Raw genomic sequence first — 23827 nt, 5'->3', positions numbered from 1 at the left:
AATGGGCATGATCAGCCAGGCTAGATGGTCAGTGTGTGAGACAAAGAAATGGACAGAAAGGAAGAAAGTAGTCTTGCATGACTGCAGTAGACAGTAATATGGGACTTGAGGAAAGGAGAGAATATTTTTTTAAGTATCTAAGGATATCTGCTTGTGTGTTCCTACTTGGTCAAAATTTCTTTGCATACAATTTTAGATCTAAGTTAAGGTTGTGTGTGTGGGTTTTTTTTTTTTTAAATGTATTTATTTATTCTGACTGTCCACATCAGAAGGAGCATCTTTACCACCAAGATGTTATCGTGGGCAAGAACGTGATGGGATGAAATGTAGTAAACTGGAAACATATGACCCAAAAGGATGCGCACCCAAATTCTCATAGTGTTGTTGACAAATTTGGGTGACACTGCACTTGCCACCCACTGTACTAGTGGGTGGCAAAGAAGGCTGTGGGAAATTGTTGAGAAGCTGGCAGTCTCAGTCGAGGTCAAATACACCACGTCGTTTTGGTAGTGAATGGATTTTGGATGCACAGAGTGCCGCAGTATACCAAGAATGATTTTGATGTTGAATGAATATGCAATTGTTAATTTTACTGCTGGCACAGAGTTATTTAGCCAAGCAGATAAAAAGTTGAGTTTAGTGGATGGGCATGTAGCATTTCCAACTTCTCTTTCAGACTTTAACTAATAGTGTAACATTTTGAAGATATTACTTGCTTATTTGGTTTCTTGAAATCTTTATGAGAGCAGCAGCCAGTTATATTAGCACAAACAGCTCAAAACTGGCATATTGCGCTGCTAAGGAGTGCGTATGACTCCACCGGGCCAATTTTACACTTCACTTATGAAACAAATTTAATATAAGGTGTTAATAAGTGAGTTTCAAAGTGCTGGAAGGCAGATGTTACCTTTATTTTGTTCAGAGCCGGCCGAGATATTTTCCCTGCTTTCAGCCTTTGTCCTTTGTCAAGCTAATCTGCTTTTAGCTGTAACTGTGCTCTACAGTCAGCTTTAGGACAGGTGTCCAGTGAATGTTGATTATTATTATTATTAATATTTTTGTCAGACAAATTTCTCTTGTGACATTTAGTGCAAAATTTAAATCATATTTGGTGGAAATCACATCAAACGGACATTGTCAGAAGCACAAGAGAGCCCGTACACAAACGTTGGTAACAAGTCATGACTCTGTGGATTCACTGGATTCAATGCCTATGTGTGGATTCAGAATGCTTGTGTGGGGTGAGTTTTGTAGTTCAAGGCCCTACAGCTGAGTTTGCTGTGTTATGAGTGGAAGTTAGTCTGTAAAGGTGTTTTTATGTATGTGCTTGTCTGAGGACACAGAAGGATGAAGAGTTCACTAACCTACAAAAGAGCTGCTTTAAGGCCAGTGTTAGGATACGGATGGAGGACAGCTTCCACCTTGAACTCCACACAAAACATGCCTACATCACATTTACTGGGCAATTGCAATACAATCTTAACTCTTCTGTCCTTTCCTCTGCTCTTTTAATCCATCTGTCTTTCTCAAATAATCAAATTTTCAAAGAATTTCCTTTACTTCATTTTAAATCAAGTGATTCTGATAGATTCCATATGTAAAAAAATATCTTTTCAAAAAGTACGATTACGCATCAGACTTGTAAAGCTGTCCTAAAGTGGGTATCTCCAGTGCATACACATAACCTACTGTCCCAGCTTTCGAGCATTCCTGGCAAATGTTGCTTACCATCAGCACTTTGCCTTGGCTGTCAGTCGTCTCCCTGCTCGCTCCGATGGCGGGCTCACACGCAAGTGGGAAATCATGCCTGTGTGCTATTGTGTGCACAAGTGTGTGTTTCGCAGCTCTCATGTGCAGATGTACTTGACTGTTGGAGCACATGTGTGTTTGTGCATGATCAGCTGAAAAAGCTGAGCATCATTGTGGAACCGGTACAATGGAACAATTCTGTGTGTAGCTCGGTGAAAGAGCTCACTCTGTCTGGGAATAAGAGATCTTACTTTAGATGGAATACCCATGCTCAATTTTGCCCTTTTACAGATGATAAGTGACATAAGCTGACACTGAGGCCAGCCATGCAGTCAATTGTGGAGCTGTGGAAAGCCATTCTGGCCCACTCCAGCAGTGTTAAGCCCCTTTAAATCTCATTATCTCCCTCATCGGAATCTGCAGTGCATTTTCCACCAAATGTCACATTATAATTTGTAAGAATCCAGATCAGTCATACTTTTCTTTACAGGTAAGTGTGAGAAAATTAATGTAGTGAGCTCCTGGAGAGAGTCGGGCTATGGCCGAAAGGAAACAGATGGACAGTAGTGAGTGCTTGGTGTCACTGTCCAATAACTTCTTCCTTCATCTATTTTTTTTTTTGTATTATCAGTTTTTCTGTATACTGTGTGGAAGCTTCATATGGACTACTGTACATTAAAATGAAATATTCCCATCCTTTGTACTTTGATCCTCTTTTGCTTTTTAAAAAATATATATTTTATCGTCTCTTTGCTGCATATGTTTCCATATGCTGTAACGCTCTACTGCAATAATGAAAACAAATATAATAAATCTTATGCAAGCCACTATATCATTATCCTCTTTTCCTCATTTATTTAGGATCTCAACATACTTAGGGTGGAAAATACCCAGAGAACAGAGTGTAGAAATTAAACTACATCTGTTTTAAAGGCCATGCACTACCACACAAGTGTTTTCAATTACCCTGCTGATTAGACCTCTAGTTAGGTCAAAGCTGGGTGGATCTGTGCTGGGAAATACTTCATGTGAAATAAAACTATGAACCATTGGGGATGATAACAGTGTATATGCAGTGTTGGGGAGTAACGGAATAAATGTACCGCCATTACGTATTTAAAATACAAAATATGAGTAACTGTATTCCGTTACAGTTACCGTTTAAAAACGGGGTATTCAGAATACAGTTACTTTGTTGAAATAAGTGGATTACATGGCGGTCTTTTCCTGTTTGACATGTTAGGCTATCCCCTCTCTATTTTTGGTAATTCCACGCCGGTGGAAACCCAAACAAAACACGCATTAAGGGGCTCAAATGCCTGTGTCTCAATCTCACGTCTCATAATGACGTGAAGAAATATTTTTTAAAATTATTTAATATGAAGGCAATAAGACAGTGTCACAGGCATCGCCCTAAAGAATGTAGCCTCATGGGCGAGCAGAAACGGGAGATGGAAGCATGTAAATATAATAATAACCACTGCAGCCAAAAAGAGTGTCTGACGAGCCCAGTTGTAAGTAAGCTATTAAGACTCGACTGTACACATTTTCGTGTTTTCCTTTGAAACATTAAGTTGCGTTGGAGCAGCCTTTCAACGCCTCTCTCTGTCTCTTGCTAGCAAAGTTGACCCAGACAACAAAGTAAAGCTAGTACGAGCCCGACACGGAACTTGGTGTATTAGCCAGAGGTCCCTTTACGGTTTTACGGTTTTACGCCTTTACGGTTCGGAGCCGCGGACCTGTTTTATATACACCCTACTGTTACTCATTTTATATTAAGATTTAAATCCCTAGTTAGTAATGGTATGGCGAGTAACCTTCAGTAATAGTAATAAATCACACAGCAATAGTACATTCATGTAGTTGTAAAAAAGCATGATAATATATTATATAATCCAAAGTATTGAGAATACGTTACGTTACTCAATGAGAGTAGGGCATGTATTCTGTAATCTGTGGTGGAATACTCTTTAAAAGTAACCTTCCCAACACTGTGTATATGTGTAAAAAGAAGAAAGAAGCAGAGGCAAATGAAAACCCGTTTTCAAATAACAACAACACAATCCAAGATCTAATTAAGTCACAAACAGTTGAAGGGACTATGATTAGACCATATATATTAAATTAGCTAATTACCCTGTAAATGGCTAGATCTGTTAAGTTACCATACATGAATTTAGCACATACTTTGCACTTGCCATATTCCGAATAACCCTTAAACCTAACGATATTTCTCTTGTTTTCTTGAGTAAACAGGAGAAATGTGTTTTTTAGTTTTCTTGATATATATGTTTTTTGTTGTTATTTTTTTTTTTTTACAATGCACTATTAAAGTGTTTTGCAGGCTCTTTGGAGTTGTCCCCATGTTTTCTTGCTAAATGGTCACTCTGACTTGTCAAAGCATAATAAGCTTTATTATAACTTTTCACCTGCTCATTCTGCCCTTCTGACAGATTCACACCCTTTGCTGCTATTTTCACTAGAAATATTGGATATTTTGCACATCCAAGTCCTGGTGCTGAGCTAGTAGATTGGACAGTTTATATTTTGGCTAACTTCACAGCAAACTTTAGTGTATTTTACCCTTTTTGTGTTAAATCATGCTACGAATATTTTCTTTAACTCAGTCTTTCAATTCTAAACTAATTAAACTCTGTCTTATGTTGTAGAATAGGGTATATGTTCTCATCCAAAATGTAAATGTATACAATAAACAGCCATTCTTCTATACTTTTCTGTAATGCCTTCATTCAGATGGTTCACAGTTTAACCCTGCATCACTGAGATTGTCAGTTTCTTCCTTCACCGATCCCCCTTTCTTTTTCTCTCCGATCCCAGTTCTCCAATTTCCTTTTCTCTCTCTCCCCTCATCCAGGTTTGTCGTCTGCCACTGTGGCATGCTAACACTCTGACAATGCAGGGCGCTGAATAATTGATGTGTGGATGTGAAAGTTTGATGCCTGACTCGCGGGCAGATTGAACCTGCAGGCAGCGTGCCTTTGCCCATCAGCCAACTCTCTGCTCTCTCTCCGACACTCAACACACTTCTCTCCTCTACACATACACACACACTCACCTCAGCAAAGAGTACACATATCTCCCAATGGAACCCCTTCACTTCTTCTCACAAACTCATTGTGAAAACTCTCAGATATTTGCTGCAAGATCCTGTAACTGTTACATATAAAAGCTGATCTCGGACATGTTGCACTTTGCCAAATACTTGCCCTATATCCTTATATTGTCCTGATTTATAGCTGGAATAAACAAATGATGGTTCAGTAAACACCACACATGTGAAAGAGCAAAGAAGTCATTTCATAAAAGCAACCAAAAGGATTTCAGAGCAGAACTCATATAATACAAACCTTATTACAGGATAATGAAACATGCAAAATCAGACAGTGTTTCACTGGGTGCTTGATATATTACCTCAAGAGTCAGTTCCTCCAGCAACAGCAAACCAGGAAATGTCTTTTAAATATTATTTTCACAACTTGCCTGCAGTGGACACTATATTATTATAGCTAAACAATATATTTCCTCTTGACAGCTTCACGACCTCTGAAAAAGACCTCTGCAGTTTTGTGAAATCAGTTTTGCGATTTCAACAAACTGCAGAAATCACAAAGAGCTGGATATAAAAGATTTACTACAGTCTGAGTAAATTTACATTTGACAAAAAGACAGGATGTAAATAACTGAAATTTAAAAGCAACCCATTTATAAATCTATATACTCATATATATACATTAAAGCATTTCATAGATTCGTGAGTCGTTTAGGCTTTTTTCAGATTAGATCATTGTTGAAATCTAGCTGCACACCTTTGCTGTTCTTTAAAAGATATTCACCTATGACCAAAAGCTGATTAACTATTGTTACCACAGAAGACAACTAGTGACCGCTTCAGCAAAATCATGAAGCATTTGGTTGGTAATTATATTTGAAGGAGACTTTTCTCTTTTCTTCTAATACTCAGTACACGCAGAAATTAAAGATGAAACCAGAGCTAAATTTAGGAGCACATCTTTTACAGCTAAAAATAACTTGGTTGCCAGCACATTATTATATTTAAATGATTGTTTTCCTGAAGTAGGGTGTATATCTGGGAGGTGTATATTACATACAAACCTTCTCAGGTTACATAGTTCTTCCAGTCACAGGGTTAAAGTTGTACAAAGTAATAATTACTGCCTCTGTGAGGAAAGTAGTCATGATGCAACGGATTGGTAGGGAGTTTGTGCTGCTGCTGATTGCCAGGAAACACTGTTTGAGGAATGGGTGGGAAAAAAAATACATTTTCCAATTAATGAATTTGTTGATCATTTTGTCTGTTGGTTACTTTATTATTCTATGACATCTTGAAATTCCTTGTCAAGAATTCAGCTCAAGATCATTTAAAACAAAAAAGGCTGAGAAGCTGCAGGGTTTTAAAAAAACAACAACAAAAAACTGACTGCATATATTCCTGCTCAACTGCTCAAATATCAGCCAAACACATGGCAGCAACCCAGTGAATTTAGGCATGCAAGCATGGTCAAGACAACCTGCTGAAGTTCCAACTGAGCAACATCCGAATGGGGAAGAAATGTGTTTTTAGTGACTTTGAGCGTAGCATAGTTGTTGAGTATTTCATAAATTGCTGATCTGCTGGGATTTTCCCACACAATAATCTCCAGGGTTTACAGAGAATGGTCTGAAAAAGAGAAAATATCCAGAAAGCCACAGTTCTCTGGGCAAAAATGCCTTGCTGATGTGAGAGATCAGAGCAGAAAGGCCAGACTGATAGAAAGACGAAGGGAACAGTAATTCAAATAACAACTTATTATAACCAAGGTATGCATAAGAGCTCAGTGCACAACACATCAAGTCTACCTTAGGGATGGACATGCTGTCCATGACCACAGTGAACCCAGCTTCTGATAGCTGCTCCAGCAAGGTAATGCACCATCTCACAAAGCTAAGATAATCTCAGACTGGTTTCTTGAACATGACAGTGAGTTCACTGTACCCAAACGGCCTCTACAGTCACCAAATCTGAATCCAATAGAGCACTTTTGGCATGTGGTAGCCCCTTATGGATGAGCAGCTGACAAATCTGCAGCAACTGTGTGATGCTATCATGTTAATATGTGCCAACACTTCTGAGAATTGTTTGCTGCACTTTATTTAATCAATGCCATAAAGAATTAAGGTAACTATGAATGTAAAAAAAAATTGGTCCAACCCATTACTGGAATGATGTACCTAATAAAGTGACAGGTGAGTGTACATCCATAGATAAAGCTTCTAGTCATCTTTGTCAGTTACCACACCTGCTAGATACTAATAGGAAAAAAAATTTATGATTATCACCATTGGATCCAGGAGTTACATACATTTAAAGTGCCTTGATGTGAGCATTAAAAAATATCTACCAGGTCTTCTGAGTGCTTGTACTGCTTTAAATATGATGTGAAAATCACAGTTTATGCCCTACGGATTTCTGTCTCATATTGATCCCTCGGGTCAGAACTGAAATGAGTCCAGAACTGAGCTTCATCTTAATGGAATCCAGATGGCTTAAGGCAGCAGGTGACGACTCCAGGTGAGTTTCACCTGCTAATGACGATCCTAATGGTAAAGTACACAAAGTGAGTTCTTGCTTTGTTCTGAGGCTTGACTCATAAATGTTTCTCTTTGATATTATACTGTTACTAGTTTTTACTTTACTCTCTTGAATGTAACTATTTTGCCGTACATTATCGGGCAATTTTGCTTTTTAATGGTTAAATCTGCCATTTCAAAGACCGTAAATATATTTCTGCTAGAATTTCTGTTCTTTTTTTGGGTTTATTTATTTTTTGCAGCTTTGCCTTTGTGATATATCATGCTGGGGAATCGATCCATCTTCATTGTAAAAATAAGATGGTTATGTATACTGTAAGGCCAAAGTTACTTAGCGTGTCCTTGACACAGTGTTTTTTTTTTTATCCAGCTAATCCAGTGAGTGATGTTACAACCATATAGTTGAGGTGAGTTTAAACCATGGCTGAAATGCATGTAATCACTTTGTTGTCTGATCAATAAACATTTTAATCATCTGTCAGAGTAAATTTTTGAACTATTATTAACATGTAATTGTTTTCTGCTTCTAACGTGTGACAATGTGCTGCTTTTATCACACGCGACAGCAAACTGAACTGAATATCACTGAAGTTTGGACTAAGCAAAAACCTTTTAGACATCTTGGACTTTTATCTTTAAATTTCTAAACAACACAATTAAAAGTCGAACAAGGATTCCTGTGGTGCATTTTGATCATGTCTGGTTATCGGCATTAAAATTCTGTCACTGGCAGTACTAAAGCTAGGCAAGAACCATAGATCACAATGTTGAAAACACCCATCCATCCATTTTTTAACCACTTATCCAATTAAGGGTCGCTGTAGCCTATCCCATCTGTCATAGGGTGAACAGTGGGGTACACCATGGACAGGTCACCAATCTATAGCAGGGCTATCACAGCGGGACAGATAAATGTTTGCTCTCACATTCACTGATAATTTAAAATCAGCAGTTAAAATAACATCCATGTCTTTGGAATGTAGGGCTAGAGAACCCCGAGAAAACCCACAAGGAGAACATGCAAACTACACACAGACAGGTGAAGACGCAGTGAGATTCAAACCAGGAACCTTCTTGCTGTGATGACTGCTTCATCGTGTTGCCTCAGTCTGCCGAATGCACTTAAACACAACTTTTATGTGTTAATGAGAGAAGGTCAGCGTGTATGCACTGCTACATGTGCATTTACACATACACAAAATGGAAAAAAGGATTGGGCCACACTTCTTAATCTTTGAAATCAGGTGTTTTTGATCCCACTGTGACAGATGTAACTCAAGCACCTACCCGTACAGCTGTCTTTACAAACATTTGTGAAAGAATCAGTTGTTTTAAAGAGCTTATTGAATTTTTGGTGCAGAAATAGGTACCTTTGTGCGTGTCTGTGTGAGACCACATTAAGTTACAGGGCAGGGTTGCTGTGTGTTGAGCACTTAAAGGACACAAATGCTGTGGTAACTCAATAACCCCCTCTGACATTAACATCAGCACAAAAACCGTTCACCGGGAGCCTCGTGGCATGGTTTCCAGCAGCAGCTCCTGTAGGCGTATGTGTAGATAACCAGTTACTGTTCATTTAGTGTAGGTGGAAGAACTAATTTCATCACATATCATAAAATGATTATGACATCATGATAGATTTGTGACATGGTATGTTTGGTGGAATGAAGAGTTGGACCACATGATTTCCTGTGGGAAAGTCTCTGGCTACGTTTACATGAAGCCTGTTTTTCCAATTATAATTGGTTTTAAAGTCCAAAGAGAATAACACTGCCCCCAATAAATGCCTTAATCAGAATAAACAGAGCGCAGATTGACTGAAATTTCAACAGGTTGCATTCTGCCATTTTTTTAATTTTTCAATTTAAAATGCCAGAATGATGGCAACTATACAACTAAACAGACAATAGATACCCACCTTCACTGAGATTACCAAACACTTGCCAAAGAGATAAATGGATATCAAACTAAATGCTGAATTAAATATCTTGGCACAAGCAAAAATGCTAAAATCTCACCCCATGTTGACCCTAAATATCTAACTAGACTGATTTAGATCATAAAAATCATGAAAAAAAATGTGTATTTAACAGCAGCCATTGTGTAATGGGCTAGCACTGGGGGCTGATATCAATCTGTTCAGCAACATAGGGTGTGGAGTGGAATGTAGGAGGAGGTGTCTAGTTTCTATTGTGGGTGACAGTTTTGTTAGCCAACGTGCGTGGTCGCTTTGTGTGTTTTCATTTGATTTATTGCTATGAATTTGTTGTTACACATTTGACAGTTACAGTAGCAAAGCCTGTTGCCAAGACAAACGTAAACCTGCAGTCAATGTGAAATGAGTTTTGCCCACTGAGTGTGGAAAGTTCTGATGTTATTCACTTAAAGGCCACAGAGACACATTTCACATATATGTATATATATATAGTTGATTAGCTCTATATGTGTGGGTATTTTTTTTTCTCCTTTTTGTCTAACCATACCTATTAGTGACTATAATTAAGTGATGAGGAATAGGTGGGTGGATGGAACAGGAGGCAGACAGAGAAGGGGGCGGCTGGAAAGCGTGATTTAATTTGGTTATGATCTAATTTGCTTTGATTAAAAATGTATGCAAATCCCTCTTAGCATAAGGGATCAGTGAGGAGAGGCGACACCTCTCCTGCTTTCTCCCTCTCTCTCTCTTCCTCTCTCACTCCCGCTGTCACCCCTCCTCCTCATCCTCTACTTTTAGTCCCCCTTCTCCCTCTGTCTGTGGCCACTAAAGTGAGATGTGTGAGTTGAAAACTGCAAAGCGTACATGTGTGGATGTGTTGTTGGAGGTGTGTGTGTTTTTTTCTCCTTTCTTTCTTTCTTTCTTTTTATTTTTAAGGCAATGAGAGGAGCCCACTCACATTGGGTGTTATTGCACCTCATATCTATTGGCCAGGTGTCTGCTACAAGCTGTATCTGGGTGTCAGGTTGTTCTGTGAGATTATGTGTACTGCATGTTTGTTTGTCCTGACCCCGTCTGCCAGTTAGCCCTGTGTGGGAGTGACTTTGCCAAGCAGCCCATGTCTCCCAGAGGTTGATCCTCCCCACAGCCCAACACTGAAGGTCACATTGCTGAACAGCATCTCCTCTGTTCATGTTCTTTCCCTTTTCTCTGCTTCTTGTTGATCTTTCTTTTTTATCATCTTTAAACACACACAGTGCCATGCCCTCCACCTCTGGCCACCAAAAAAAAGAAGAAACCTCCAACCTAAGAATCAAGCCTCACACATGCCCCTGCACCGTAGATGTTTTCCTCCATGTGTTTGTTTGCCAGCTGCTTTCCATTGTGTGTGCATGTTTGTGATTCTTCTGCTGTATAAGGAGCAGGCCATCTAGGTAACTGCATCTATTTGCATGGGGGCTCAGAGTATTCATGTCACTCTCAATTTCTTCCCGTCTCTGCACTCTCTCTCAGCCTGTCACCGCTGCCTCTCCAAGTTTACTGTAATGAACTCAGGTTTGCCTCTGTGCTCCCCCTTCTTCTCTTCCGCCTCTCTCTTACTCATCGCCTGACTCCAAGCACCAGGCAACCAGCCAATCAGTCATTTAATCAGACACCCATGCAACCACTGTGCAGTGTCAGTTGGCCAACTATCATGCCAGGAGTAAGGGTAGATATTTGGTCAGAAATACCAAGCTGATTAATTCAGTAGATGGCTGTAATTGTTCATTCAGTTATAGATTAAGCCTTGGACTTGGTGTTGACTGTGGGGAAAATAAATACTGCAGTGTATGGTGTTTGAAAAGAAGCATCTTTAATACTACTTAGTGAATACATTTTACACATTCAAATGTAAGTACTGGAATTGGAATAGCAGTGGGGGGGAAATCCCAATTGGAAACAGTAAAAAAATGTTACTTTTCACAGGGGAAAATGTATTATTTTATAATCAGGTAAGGATTTCACTACATAGCCATCACTTCATCTGTGCTGTTTTATAAAGTCCTCTCCCAGGTGAGTCTCTCTGCAGAGTTTACCTTAATTTTCTTACCACCTCTCGCAAACATTAGCATAAAGTTGGGCAAAAACTTTTTTTTCAGAAATGTCCATTTTTTATTTATTTACTTTTTTTACTGAATCACAAGTTACAGAATTTTGCCTGTAACTTTTTTCCTTACATTCTCTTCATTTTTAGTTGAGAACTGATGATTTTTACAATAAACAAGCAGCAGAAAAAATAGAGGAATAAAATACAGGATTGGTCTGCACTGGAATGAAAACAAACATTGAGTTTACGTCTTAAGCACCAACAATTAGTTGACTAATAAGAATGATTATTAAGTGATCACATTAATCAGCAGCAGCAGTTTGGTAAATGTTCTTTACTAATTTTTCTTTTTCTTTGTGTTTCTGATGGGACTGAACTGAATACTGAGCATTATCAGAAAAACATGCATTTTCACTGTTTTCTGACATTTTACAGATAAAACAGTGAACAGGTTATGAATCTTCTGTGTACCTAAGCTAATGCAGTACAAAGACAGACAAGCTATACAGTCATGTGAAAAAAAAAGGTTTTACCAGGATTCTAAGCAGTCTTATGAAAAACTAAATGGACCTCATGATTCTGGACTTTGACTGGGACATTAGAACTTAGAACATTACATTAGATTCTTTTCTCTTTCAGTCATTTTATTGTAGATTTACTTCTGTGCATGGGATCATTGTCAAGTTGCACCACCCAGCTGAGCTTTAGCTGTCAGACAGATGACTCTAGAATACTTTGTTACACAAAGAAGTTCATGTTTAACTTAGTGACTACAAGGTGCCCACGTCCTGTGACCTCAAATCATCACCTCTGCACCATTGTGATTAACAGTTGGTATGAGGTGTCTGTGCTGATAAGCTGTGTTTGGTTTTCTTTGCGTTATGACCAAATGTCTCCACATTTGTAGTGGAATTTGCTCAGATGCAACTTTGCAAACCTAAACTGTGCTGCCATGTTCTTTCAGAGACAAGAGACTTCTGCCTGGCCAACAAACTATACTTGTTTGGTCTTTTTCTTATTTTCCTGGTACAAAGTTTAACATTTAACATGCTAGCTGAGGCCTGTAGAGGCTGAGTAGCTCTTTGGTTTTTTGCAGTTTCTCTGATCTTGGCTTGAATTTGCTGGTACATCGCCTCTTGGAATGATTTTGACTTCTGACACTTTGGCTATTATAGAGGTGCCCACACTTGCTGATGATCAATTAATCAAATACATATGATTAGGAGCACCTGGCTTACTCTCAGTTCCTATGAAGCATTAAAGGTGCACTTAGTTTTTAGTTTTATTGCAGGAAGGCACAGAAAGTAAAGAATTGCTCATGTTTAGATACTCCATTAAACCAGTGTACACTAGCTCTTTATCATTACTGATGTATTTCTGTTATTTCTGTCTAAAGTCTCCTTTTAGCATTGGAAAAATAACCAATTTTGCAGTCAAGATAAAACATTTTTACTTCACTTTAACACTGTTCTGAGTGCATTAGTGTCTAATGTAATGGTGCTGCCAAGCTGGTAAAATAAGCCTGAAGTTCTGTCTAAACACATAATAAATCTATCTTGTGTTATTATCTGTACTTTTGTATTCTTAATATGTTTTGCCTACTAACTGTAACGCTTTAAAACTATGTGCTTGTTCATGGAAATTGATATCTCAAAGTTAAATCTTGACATTTATAACCATCTGAAATCAGACAGGTAGTCAGTCACTTGAGTCAGGGAGTTTTTATAAGTCAGTAAATCAGACAGCTTATTACTGAGTCAGTTGGTCAATCAGTCAATAACTTAGCCATTCATCCAGTCAGTCAGCTAACTTGGCTAGTCAGCCATCCTGGCCGTGTCTGCTCTCTTACATAAGCAGGGCGACAGATGCTGAATCATCAGCTGCCCGCTGGAATGCTTTCTCTACCCAGAGGGTGCCAGGAGGAAAGTCAACGCACATGCACACATGCACTCATGCACGCACGCAGACACACACACACACGCTACTGAAAAATGCACATACATACACTTGGCTATCTGTGCGCATTCATGCAAAAACTGTGCACATAATGGCATGCATGTACAACACACACACACACACACACATACTGTGTGTCATGCACTATTTTACATGGGAGTCAGTCCCCAACTCCAGAGGGAAGATGTAAAAGAGAGAGAGAGTGAAACGAAGTGAAATAGAGGGACGAGAGAGAGAGAGTGATGAAGTGTGAGAGAGGTTGAGAGTGACACAAAAAGAAAGACAGGCTTACAGATAGACTGACAGAGAGTTCAAGAGAAAAGGAGAGAGAAGAAAGAAGAGTGAGATCTTCCCTCAGCTGTCTGTGAAGGTTTAGATGTGGTTTAAAGGGCTTTTCATGTTATGCAACTTTGAAGATGAAGCGTTTGATGTTTAGTTTGCTAGTTTGTTAGCTATTGGATTAATCTCTCTACCATCTACCTCTCTTTCCCTGCAATTTATCTGATTAGCGCTCGGAGCTTGCGTCACCCTCTTTTTGCCTTTGTCTAGAATGATACTCGGAAGGGTGTTTTTCAGTGTCTCTTCAGAAACTTGGCACCTATCATCTATTTATGGGAGAAGCAATTGAAACTGGAATAACGCTGCTATTTGCCCGCCTGTCTAGCCTTTCAAAAACACGACTGAAATGCTGATGGAACAATGACAACTATTTCTCCCTTTTTTCTCCCCCCTTCTCATCTCCCCGTTTCTCTCACTACTTCTTCCAATCTCGCCTCTCCACGTCCCCTCAGCATGGGTGATTCATTTGTCTCCAACACAATATAGCACAACATGGGCTCGCCGCAGTCCATATTGTCACAATACTTATTTGTTGAATGCTGAGGATTTCATAAATGTATTTCCACACTCTCTCCTCCCAGCATTTTCCTCCTTTGCCCTTTGTCTTTTCCCCTCTTTCACTTATTTCCCTTTCTCTATAGATGCAACACGCTCTTTCTTAGCTTCTCCCCCATTTCTATCTCCCGCTCCATCTTTTCCATCCCTCTTTTTTCCCCCTCTCTCATCAGAGGAATGTAAGAATAGAACAGGGGAAGCCCTCTCACCTCTCTCTGCACGTCGGCTAATTAGCATATTCATGAGAGGTTCCATAAATTATACATGAGATCCGGAGGGGAAACAGAGGCAGAAGAATGAGACGTGGACACACATTCTTACACATTAGCGCACACACATGCACGTGAATTCACTCTCTTATGCAGGTACGCACACACACATTCTCACTTACTCCTCACCTCACACCCTCTCTCAATCACACGCCGCAGACTGTGAGATACAGACAGGTAATTGGTGAGAAAGAGTACAGTACATTGACAGTGTGCAGGGGAGGCGATACACACAATATTGAAAAGGAGAAGTAGAAGTCACTCTTAGTCAAATAGAAAATGCAGCGCACAAACAGCCACAATGCTCAGACTGGCTGTATTTTTCGCCACACTCAAAGGTAAGAGGGTTTAGCCACTAAGTAATGTTAATGCAGCCAGAGTCGGTGCTAAAAGGAAAATGTAAAAAAGATACTGTTAGATTAAGACAAATTCTGAGGCGATAGAAGGAAAACTAAATGGCTTAAATGTCCCAGGGATTATTCCAAAATGTGGTCCCTATATTAGAGGGAAAAAAATACTGCCTGAATAGCTGGAATGCAATTAAAGTTTAGCTGGTTGTTGTCTTTTGCTCAGGAAAGAGCCTTTAAGTTATTTACAATCCTTCACATTGTACCATATTTGTTTTAAATCCAATTAATGTGTTTTTCTCTCTTACATGATAGATTTCCCAATTTGGAGCCAGATTCTGACTCAGCACCCTGACAGAAGACTAGACATCTTTATCCACATTTACATATGGTCCAAAATAAATGCAGTGAGATGAAAGCTGACAGGAGACTGGAAAGCCTCCAAGAAGCATGCTCTTTTGGATCAAAAGGTTTTTCCATTAGATATAACATCATCACTGAAATAAAAAATAATGGTTTTTCTTTATGAAATTACCGAGGGAAAAATTGATCTGGTTAAACTTACCAATACATTAGCACAAAAAAAAAAAAGATATTAAGGAAATTGTTTTGTTGTTTTCTTTTTTGTTTTGTTTTGTTTTAAAGACATACCAAGCATGTTGATCTATAAAATTTTACAAAACTATGGCACAATTAAGAGCCTGTTATAGCTCAAATTTCCTCATATTGCTTATTTTCTCTAACCGCAACCTACTAGTTACACATATAAAGAAAACTCGGGTTATCATTTGTACTTAATAGTTAATTAATTAATTAAAAAAATACAGTACACCTCATATATATTTAAATATATATATATATATATATATATATATATATACACACGTGTGTGTGTGTGTGTGTGTGTGTGTGTGTGTGTGTGTGTGTGTGTGTGTGTGTAAAACACCTTTATTCTTCAACACAGCCTGAACGCTTGTCCTGAGCTCTTGTCATGTCTTTTTGAAGACGGCTGTAGCACTCTTTGTTGTATCTCTCCTAATCTCCTCCACACATATTAACAATCAAAAAAAGTTCAATCCTAGCCTGTTGCCACTGACTGTCAGTGCAGTTTTTGTATAATTTTCTAAGACCTTTGCATATTACTGTAACACTCTGACAGAAGTTAAATAAATTATGTGGATTCCTACCTGATTCCTACAAGACTTCTCCTACTGTATTTTTAAGCCAAAGCATTTTTAACACTTCTTGATTATTACAGCAGAAATCAGAAAAAATTCTGTTCAATCAACTCTTCATCACACATAAAAGGCAGGTATAACTAAACGGGGAATTAGTCTGTATCTCAGAGGAACACATATTTATTGGTTATACTAGGCATAGTTTACACATGTATAAATAAAACCACGTTTAATTTACACATTTCAAAAAGTAAGATCTCCTCCTTTCAATACAGACTCCAGATCAATATCAACATTTTAATAACCAGACCAGGCATTTATGCTTTCCATGCCAAAATAACTACACTAAATTTAGATTTCAATGCACAGATGCACAACATCAATAAGATATGCGTACCAAGTACAAAAGGCAGGCCGCTTTTGTGCACATTAGACATCCTTGCTGTTAATTGCTTGCTATCATCGTTTAAGTGTTGTCACAGTTTCTTTATTCAGTAGGAATGATCAAATATAAACAAAATCATATTAGAATTGTATATTTGTCACTTCATTTGCACTTTTTTGAAGAACTGCAAACAGGTGACAGTCTGTTCAATAAAATAAACTGAAACCTGCACAGTTACATGACAGTCATCATTCCTCTTCATTTGCATTAAGAAAGATGTGCCGAGGAACTAAGTAGATTATATCAGAGCAAGATGTGCTGTTACAGGATAACGCTGTGCATTGCCATTTGTAGATCCATATGGCACTTAAAGCAGACAGCTAGGCATGACTGGATGATGAAATCTCTATTGAAATGGCAATAGAGAACCTGTTGTGGAAAGCAATGATTTTAACCTTGCTGGCATCATAACTGAAAAGGAAAACCATATCATAATCACATATATATATACATATATATATATGTGTGTGTGTGTGTGTGTGTGTGTGTGTGCGTGTGTGTGTGTGTGTGTGTGTGTGTGTGTGTGTGTGTGTGTGTGTTGTGTGTGTGTGTGTGTGGTTTTGGTGTATTTCAGAAGTTGGAGCATATTTCCTTTGTCCTCTGCACTGTAGTGTTCACTTAAAAGCTATTCCACTCTTTTCTTTTCATAAATATGAATAACTAATTCTAAATGTGTGAGAATGTGCGCCTCTGTGTCTGCCTACAAATGTGTGCACGCCTGTGTACATCTGTGTGCTTATGTGTGTATGTGCTCCCTTAGTGCGGGTGGCAGCAGCTAATATCAGATTACGGATGTAAATTGGCAGAGTGGCTCTCTCTCATTATCACTAATAAGACTATGGCCTTGCTCCCTGCTTCCACCCACCACCAACCCCCGCCCCCATCTCTCAATGGTCGGTTAAATGAGAGAGAGGTGATCATAGAGAGTGAGAGTGCGCGAGAAGGAGAGAGCGGAAGAGGGAGAGAGCCGGAGAGAGCTCTGCACCTGAATGCAAACGATTAAGAAAAAAAAAAAAAAAAAGGTCCACATGTGCATGTTGATACATGTTGATACAACACACACTAATGTCAACCGTTAAACACCAATAGCAAAGCTTCACTTCACACTGTCACTCTAAAAATGTCTTAAAAGGAGATTGATTGAATTATGCAGTTTCTCATGTATAGATGATTTTTTTATAATCACCTCTGTAATTAAGCCTTTCTTTCTTTCTTTCTTTCTTTCTTTCTTTCTTTCTTTCTTTCTTTCTTATCACTGTCACACATACAATACTGGACATTAAACGGTGCACTATTGTACAAACTTACAATGTGAAAGCATACAAAAAGGTTTGCACGTGTTTGTCTCAGGCAGATACGCATGTATACACACCACCATTCTTCACACATCAATCTCACTACATTACACTTAATGAGACAGAGATTTATATATAGTCACAAAGATATCTGAGGCAGAACTAACGTTTTCCATACAAACCAGCACAATTATTTTCCCTACTTACTGTCAAAAGTGCGCTGTGCTTTATAATCCTTTATAAGTGGCGAATCACTTTAATATATGTGTACATCACTGAGCATATGCATTATAATTAACAATGGCAGAAAGAAACTTAAGTTGTTCTAATGACACTGCTGAGTCACCCTCAATGATGTAGCTGATTGGATATAGGGAGCAGTTCAAACAGATCTCTGTAACTCATTCAAACAAGTGCATATGCTTGTTTGGAAATGCACAAAGCAGCAGAATGCGTGAGTATAAATAAATGTTACAGATTTTATGTATGAATACATTAATATATGTATTTCCTAGCACATAAACCTTGAATGAAGCAAAAATGATCACAAAATTGGGTTTAACCATGTATTAATAACTTTGTTCTAACAAAGAGACTCACTCACAGACCTAATATACTCAATGAATGCAATTGCATTATTTTTTTCCCTCTGTATTTCTCTCGCTCAATGTCTCTGCTTTCCTCTGCGTCTTACTCATCTCTCCACGGACCGTATTCACTCAGTAATTACATTTCAGCCATTATTCTCAGCTGACATTTCTGTACAGTTAATCATGCCCATTTTGCCATCACGTACAGGTCAAAGTGTGTGTGAATGAGAAGGGGGCAAGAGAGGGAGAATAAGAGAGATACAACCTAAAAGGATGAAACTGCATGTGAATTGTGAGTGCCAGCCACGATGTCTGCTGTTAGCAGCCTCTTGTATATTATTTGCTGCACTTATCCATTTAAAAAAGAGTGTTGGTGATATATGTAATTCTGCATGTGTGTTTGTACTGTTCATCCCTGCCCTATATCATGACACAATATTAGACATGACACAATATTAGATGTGCAAAGTAGTAATGTTCAGCCTTTCACTCTCACCAAGAGGGTCACAACCCTCGGCCTTGGATGCACCCTTGTATACACTTGTTTTTGTGTGTTTATGTGTGTGAGTGTGTTTCAAGCCAATCCGACTGGCGTCTGCTCATTCCGCTATCCACTGCAAGCCGTCTGCTGTCTTTTATTTTGTCTTTAATGACCTATAAAGGGACTGTTACTTTTTAACTAAACCATAAAGCAAGGTCATAAAAGGGGAGTGCAATGCTGGGCAATGGCCAAGCGCTGAGAGAATTGTGTGTCTCAGTGTACGCATTCTTGGGTGCGTGCGCATGAGCGTGTGTGTGTTGGCATATGTTACCAGTGTGCCACAATATGTCAAGCTGAATTTCCAACCAAGGTGATATCACAGTCTGAAAGCGCTGTGGATCAACTATGTGTTAAATGCAAGTCTGTAAATTGATAAAGATACATAAATGTTAACCTTGCTTCACATAGAGATGAGTGGGTGGGTGAGGAGCAGGTCCAAGGCTAGAGCTTTTTTTTTTCCAAGCCACTGTCTTGGAGCTGCTGTAGTGGGTGTAGAAAGAACCGAGCCTGGGGCGGCTTCAGCAGAGCTTCGTACATTGAATAAACCCCTTTACAACAACTTGTATCACGGAGAAATCTTTTATATTCCCACGACTGACACAGGAAGCTTATGAAAGAGCGCAGAGATGCTGAGAAGTGGTTGAGGCAGGTTCAACCAAGCACTACTGACAGTAATATATGGGTCTTAATAGGTGCATGCTGGTGAAATCTGCAGGAGGTGTAATTTCAGTAATACTTGTAACAGAAAAAAGCAAAAAAGTTTAGAAAACGGTGAAGTGCCTGTCTTAGAAGAAAGGTCTTTGCACCATGCATATTTACGTCTTAGTTAGAGGAATGTGTGGGTGCAAGTCATCGCTCCCTGTCTCTCTCCTCTACCACCTCCTTATGCGCTGCGATTCCAAAGCCGAACATAAAAAAAGGGGGAAAAAAATAATTGCCCGTTTTAGCAGAGTGTAACGTTGAAAATGTGTGTCGCTCATGCAGAGCTTCAAACGGGCTCGGCGAGGAACAGAGAGCAAATCTTAGCACGCTGCGTTTAGGACATCAAACGGGCCGCAATCAACCGCTTCGCAGTGAGGAGGAGGAATGGGGAGGCAGGAGGGGCTCCGAGGTGGTGCCGGCAGTGGGGGCTCATTTCCTTTGACGTTCATGCACTTCTTCTTCACTCATAAGAAGAAGTTTAGGTACTTTAAGCATCTATTGAGAGAAAAAGAAGCACTGAATGCCAGACAAGGTATTGGGTTATAAAGATATACACAAACGAAACAAAAGCCTGGAGGGGCTACATAGGTTGTGATTGCCGGTAAATTAGAAGGACGGAAGTACGGACCATGCGGGGCAGCAGACTGAAATCCTCAACTTTTTAAGATATTTCCCTGAGATGTCATCATCTCTTTGCAGCATTTTCATAATTAGAAGGCAATCTTATTTTCCGTGCAAGTGACAAGCTAGAGTGATTTTGGTTTTGGATTCAAGCAGCTTTTGTTGCAGCGACCCTGCAAGTGGAGCTGTTCTGGTGGGAAAGCTTCTTGTGCTATTTTGGAATAGTTTCAAATTCAGTGACAAGAAGAAAAAATTTATACACTTAGGAAAAACGTGAAAACACGGTCGCATATCTGGATCTCCTAATAAGTTTTATTATTTTACCAATTAAAATGTGTGAAAAGCAAGAAGGAAAAACAGCAGAACTCCAATACCTGTGGCACAGTGGGAAGGCTAGAGCTGTTTGTCCAGGTTTGGCAGTTCCATCTATGTGCTGAACAGTCCTTGGGTAAAACACTGAACCCTAAATATCTTCCAGTTTTGTGCATGTACATGTGAGTGCACACTGTGCAGAAGTTTGTCAGACATAGAAGAGATTAAACAGTCAGGGAGATAGCATAAAATAGAGAAATATAGCAAATCCTGGAACCTGTACACACTGCATAGCTCTAGGATTGGCCGTGTTATTCTGATTCATCCTGAAATGTCTTAAAATTAAGTCTAACAGGCAAAAATAACAAGTTAAGTATTACACCTTTTATAAATCAAAAGGCTACAGTTGTCATTGTGATTATATTCACCTGTTAAGGTTAGCAAAGTGCTAACCCAAAGATGCTAGTTTAATGATACAGTTTTAGAGTCAGGCTTACTAAAGGTCGTGTGCCAGGTCTTCTGTTACAAAAACAAAAACAAAACTGCTGTCGGTAAGAGGCACTAGTCAAATGCACAGTCCTTTTGTGGTTGGTGTCATTGTATAAATATTTCTAGTTTCCCTAGAAACCTGGAGTTGCCCTTTCACAGGGCAAATTTTGGGGAGGAGGGTATTTGAATAAATTATACATATGTGATTTACTAAGGTTTGCACACAGATACTAGTGCAGAAAGAAAAGGAATGAGAGCGCAAAAGCATCTGTGCAACTTTTCCTCATCAACACACATTCACACAGAGCTCTGCACAAATTGACACATCACAAAAAGACTTATAGATATTTTTTGTCTGTAATATTAAAAATATTACATATTATTACAGCTATCAAATGAACAGACATCTGAAGTGTGGAATATCAATTTCTGAATGTTGCAATATTAAAAGTTGACTTTATACAACTTGCAGAAAAAAGAACAAGAGCTATGAGCACATTTAAACACATTGCACAGTAAAGGTACATTTTTTTTAACATGCATTTGGGTTGGTATCTGATGGTAAATGTCTATTGCACATCCCATAGGATAGCTGTTGTACATAGATTTTAGGTCTGTAATAAGGCAGCCTTCCTCTGGATAAATCTTGCGATCTGTCTTCAATGTTAGGTTTATCCATAGGGTACCTATTCAAGACCCCAAACAATCCCCAGAAATTTTTAAGAGGGGTTTGCCCTTGTATCAGAAAATATTAATACTCCATGATTTGCCTCCCGTTGAGTTGAAATGCCACGCTGATTTCAGAGAGAAACACATGCATAAAACTTACACTGTATTTTTGTTAGCTTATTAGTCATCTAATCTGGTCTGCTTGCTTTTGAACTGCTAATTTACACTGATCATGATAGATTGCATTGGTCATGATAAAAAAAATGAACTTGCTTCTGTGTTTATGAATTAACCTATTGTCAGTGGATCATCCCAAAAACCCTGGATTTTTGGAATTGCAATATTACTCCAATTTTAACCCTTGGTAAATCCAGTCCTTAGCCTTATAAATAAAACAGGTTTTTAGTTTCATGTTATGCTTTTATCACTTATAATTGTGTGGATGCTTTAAGCATCCACACTATTGAGTTCCTCTTGGGACTTCCGTACACTTTTTGGCACTTAACTACTTCCACAATTTTCAGCCGATTTTCACCGTTCAAATTTTAAACTATTCTGCTGTTTCTGCTAATGTGTGCTATGTCTTTTGGTATTTTTCACTATTATACTTTTTAAAATATTAAGCTTAATTTGTCCCATTGAAATGAATGGGAAACTTCTGCAATTCTGCTAAAATTTGCTTGTTTTTGAAACTTAACTACTTCCTCATATTTTCACGTAGAACAACCATTCAAACTTTAAAATGTTCTCAAATTATTGGGCTATTCAGGTATAATTCAGCTTTTTCAAATCTTTTACCGTTTTACTTTTATGCCTCTTAAAGCTTTGAGTTGCAAAATTGTGATTTTTCACAAAATACATGCGTTGTTATGGTTGCTATGCTCTTGGCTTCCAGTGTGCCACTGAAGGTTTTGCAGTCTTCTCTTCATGTCCGAACAACTTCTTGCTACTTGCTCAATTTTCACTCAACTTCCACAAATTATACATCAAAACGTAGGTATTTTTGCTGGCTTTCCGAAAATGTCACTATCATTGTTGTGGGATTTATAGAATTTTGGCAAATCTCCTCAGACCAACACAAAGTCGCAAAACTCTCCATAGGAAGTCAATGGAGAGCTTGTTCAAAATCACCGCTTGATTTCTGTAATGAGAGGCATATTCGAATCTTCATATCTCCTTAACGAAGCAAAGTTAAGACATAAGGCTTGTCCCAGTATATCTTCAGACACTCCTGACGCTCACAATTCAAGAATTATTTTCTCACCTATTACCGTTCTGAAATGAGTTAGACTTGTTTGAGGGTAGGAAATTTGTCCTTCGCTCAGATTTCTTCAGATTTCAAACTCTGGAAATGAACCACTTTTTTCTCTCGTCATATCTTTTTAATGGATTTCCACAGAGACCTGAAAATTTCCATGATTGTTCACCAAAGCCTGCTGTCTCTTACGGTGAAAGAATGATATTGATACTCCAAATAGATTTAGAGTTAGAAAGCGTTGTTTGAGGGCAAGTCAAGGCAGTTTTTTCTTTGCTCTACTCAGTTATGGTGCATTAGAAGTCAAATATCTTTAATAATTCATATTTTAATGATAAATTGTCAACACTTGACGATTCCCCCATCTCTTCTGAACAAAACGGTGTAAGAATGACCGTTCTGGCCAATACAGTTAGGAAATTATGGCCATTTGTTTGAGGGGAATCCTCACTATGAGAAATAAACTACAAAAATCCTGTGTCTCTCTGTGCTGCGTGTGTGCACCTGTTTTGGCGGGAAAAAGTACACAGCCTCTGTGGATTCAAATTTAGCAGCTCCCAGGCTGCTTGACTGAAAACATGCTTCTCTCTCCCTGTGTGTGTGTGTGTGTGTGTGTGTGTGTGTGTGTGCATGAGAGAGAGAGAGAGAGAGAGAGACCCTCTCTTTAGGGCAGCATCTCATTGTTGGCAAAAAATATAATATATTCAGACTGGTTGACTGGCATAGACCCTCCGTGTGTCTCTCTCTCTGTGCATTTGTGTATACATATTTGATTTTGTATGTATCTGTTGGCTGTTCCTTCTTGTTTTTTAAATTTATTTTTATTTCTTTTTTTTTTTTCACAGGTGAACAACAATTAGTTTTGAGGGAACTTAACCATGTT

The 23827-nt window shown here is 38.7% G+C and overlaps 1 long non-coding RNA gene across 1 annotated transcript; it reads right to left on the bottom strand.

The window, feature by feature from the left end:
• Nucleotides 1–5213: 5213 nt before the first annotated feature.
• LOC120732594 lies at nt 5214–22267 on the bottom strand. The gene is made up of 4 exons (XR_005695612.1): nt 22149–22267; nt 12145–12151; nt 11720–11727; nt 5214–5223 (listed from the first exon to the last, which is right to left on the bottom strand). It is a non-coding gene; the product is annotated as an uncharacterized LOC120732594 (long non-coding RNA).
• Between the last annotated feature and the right edge of the window lie 1560 nt (nt 22268–23827).

This window comes from Simochromis diagramma, unplaced genomic scaffold, assembly GCF_900408965.1.
Source record: "Simochromis diagramma unplaced genomic scaffold, fSimDia1.1 OVJJ01000361.1, whole genome shotgun sequence".
NCBI classification, from domain to species: Eukaryota; Metazoa; Chordata; class Actinopteri; order Cichliformes; family Cichlidae; genus Simochromis; species Simochromis diagramma.
Note: the sequence above shows the minus strand (reverse complement) of the source record. Positions and strands in the feature narration are given on the sequence as shown.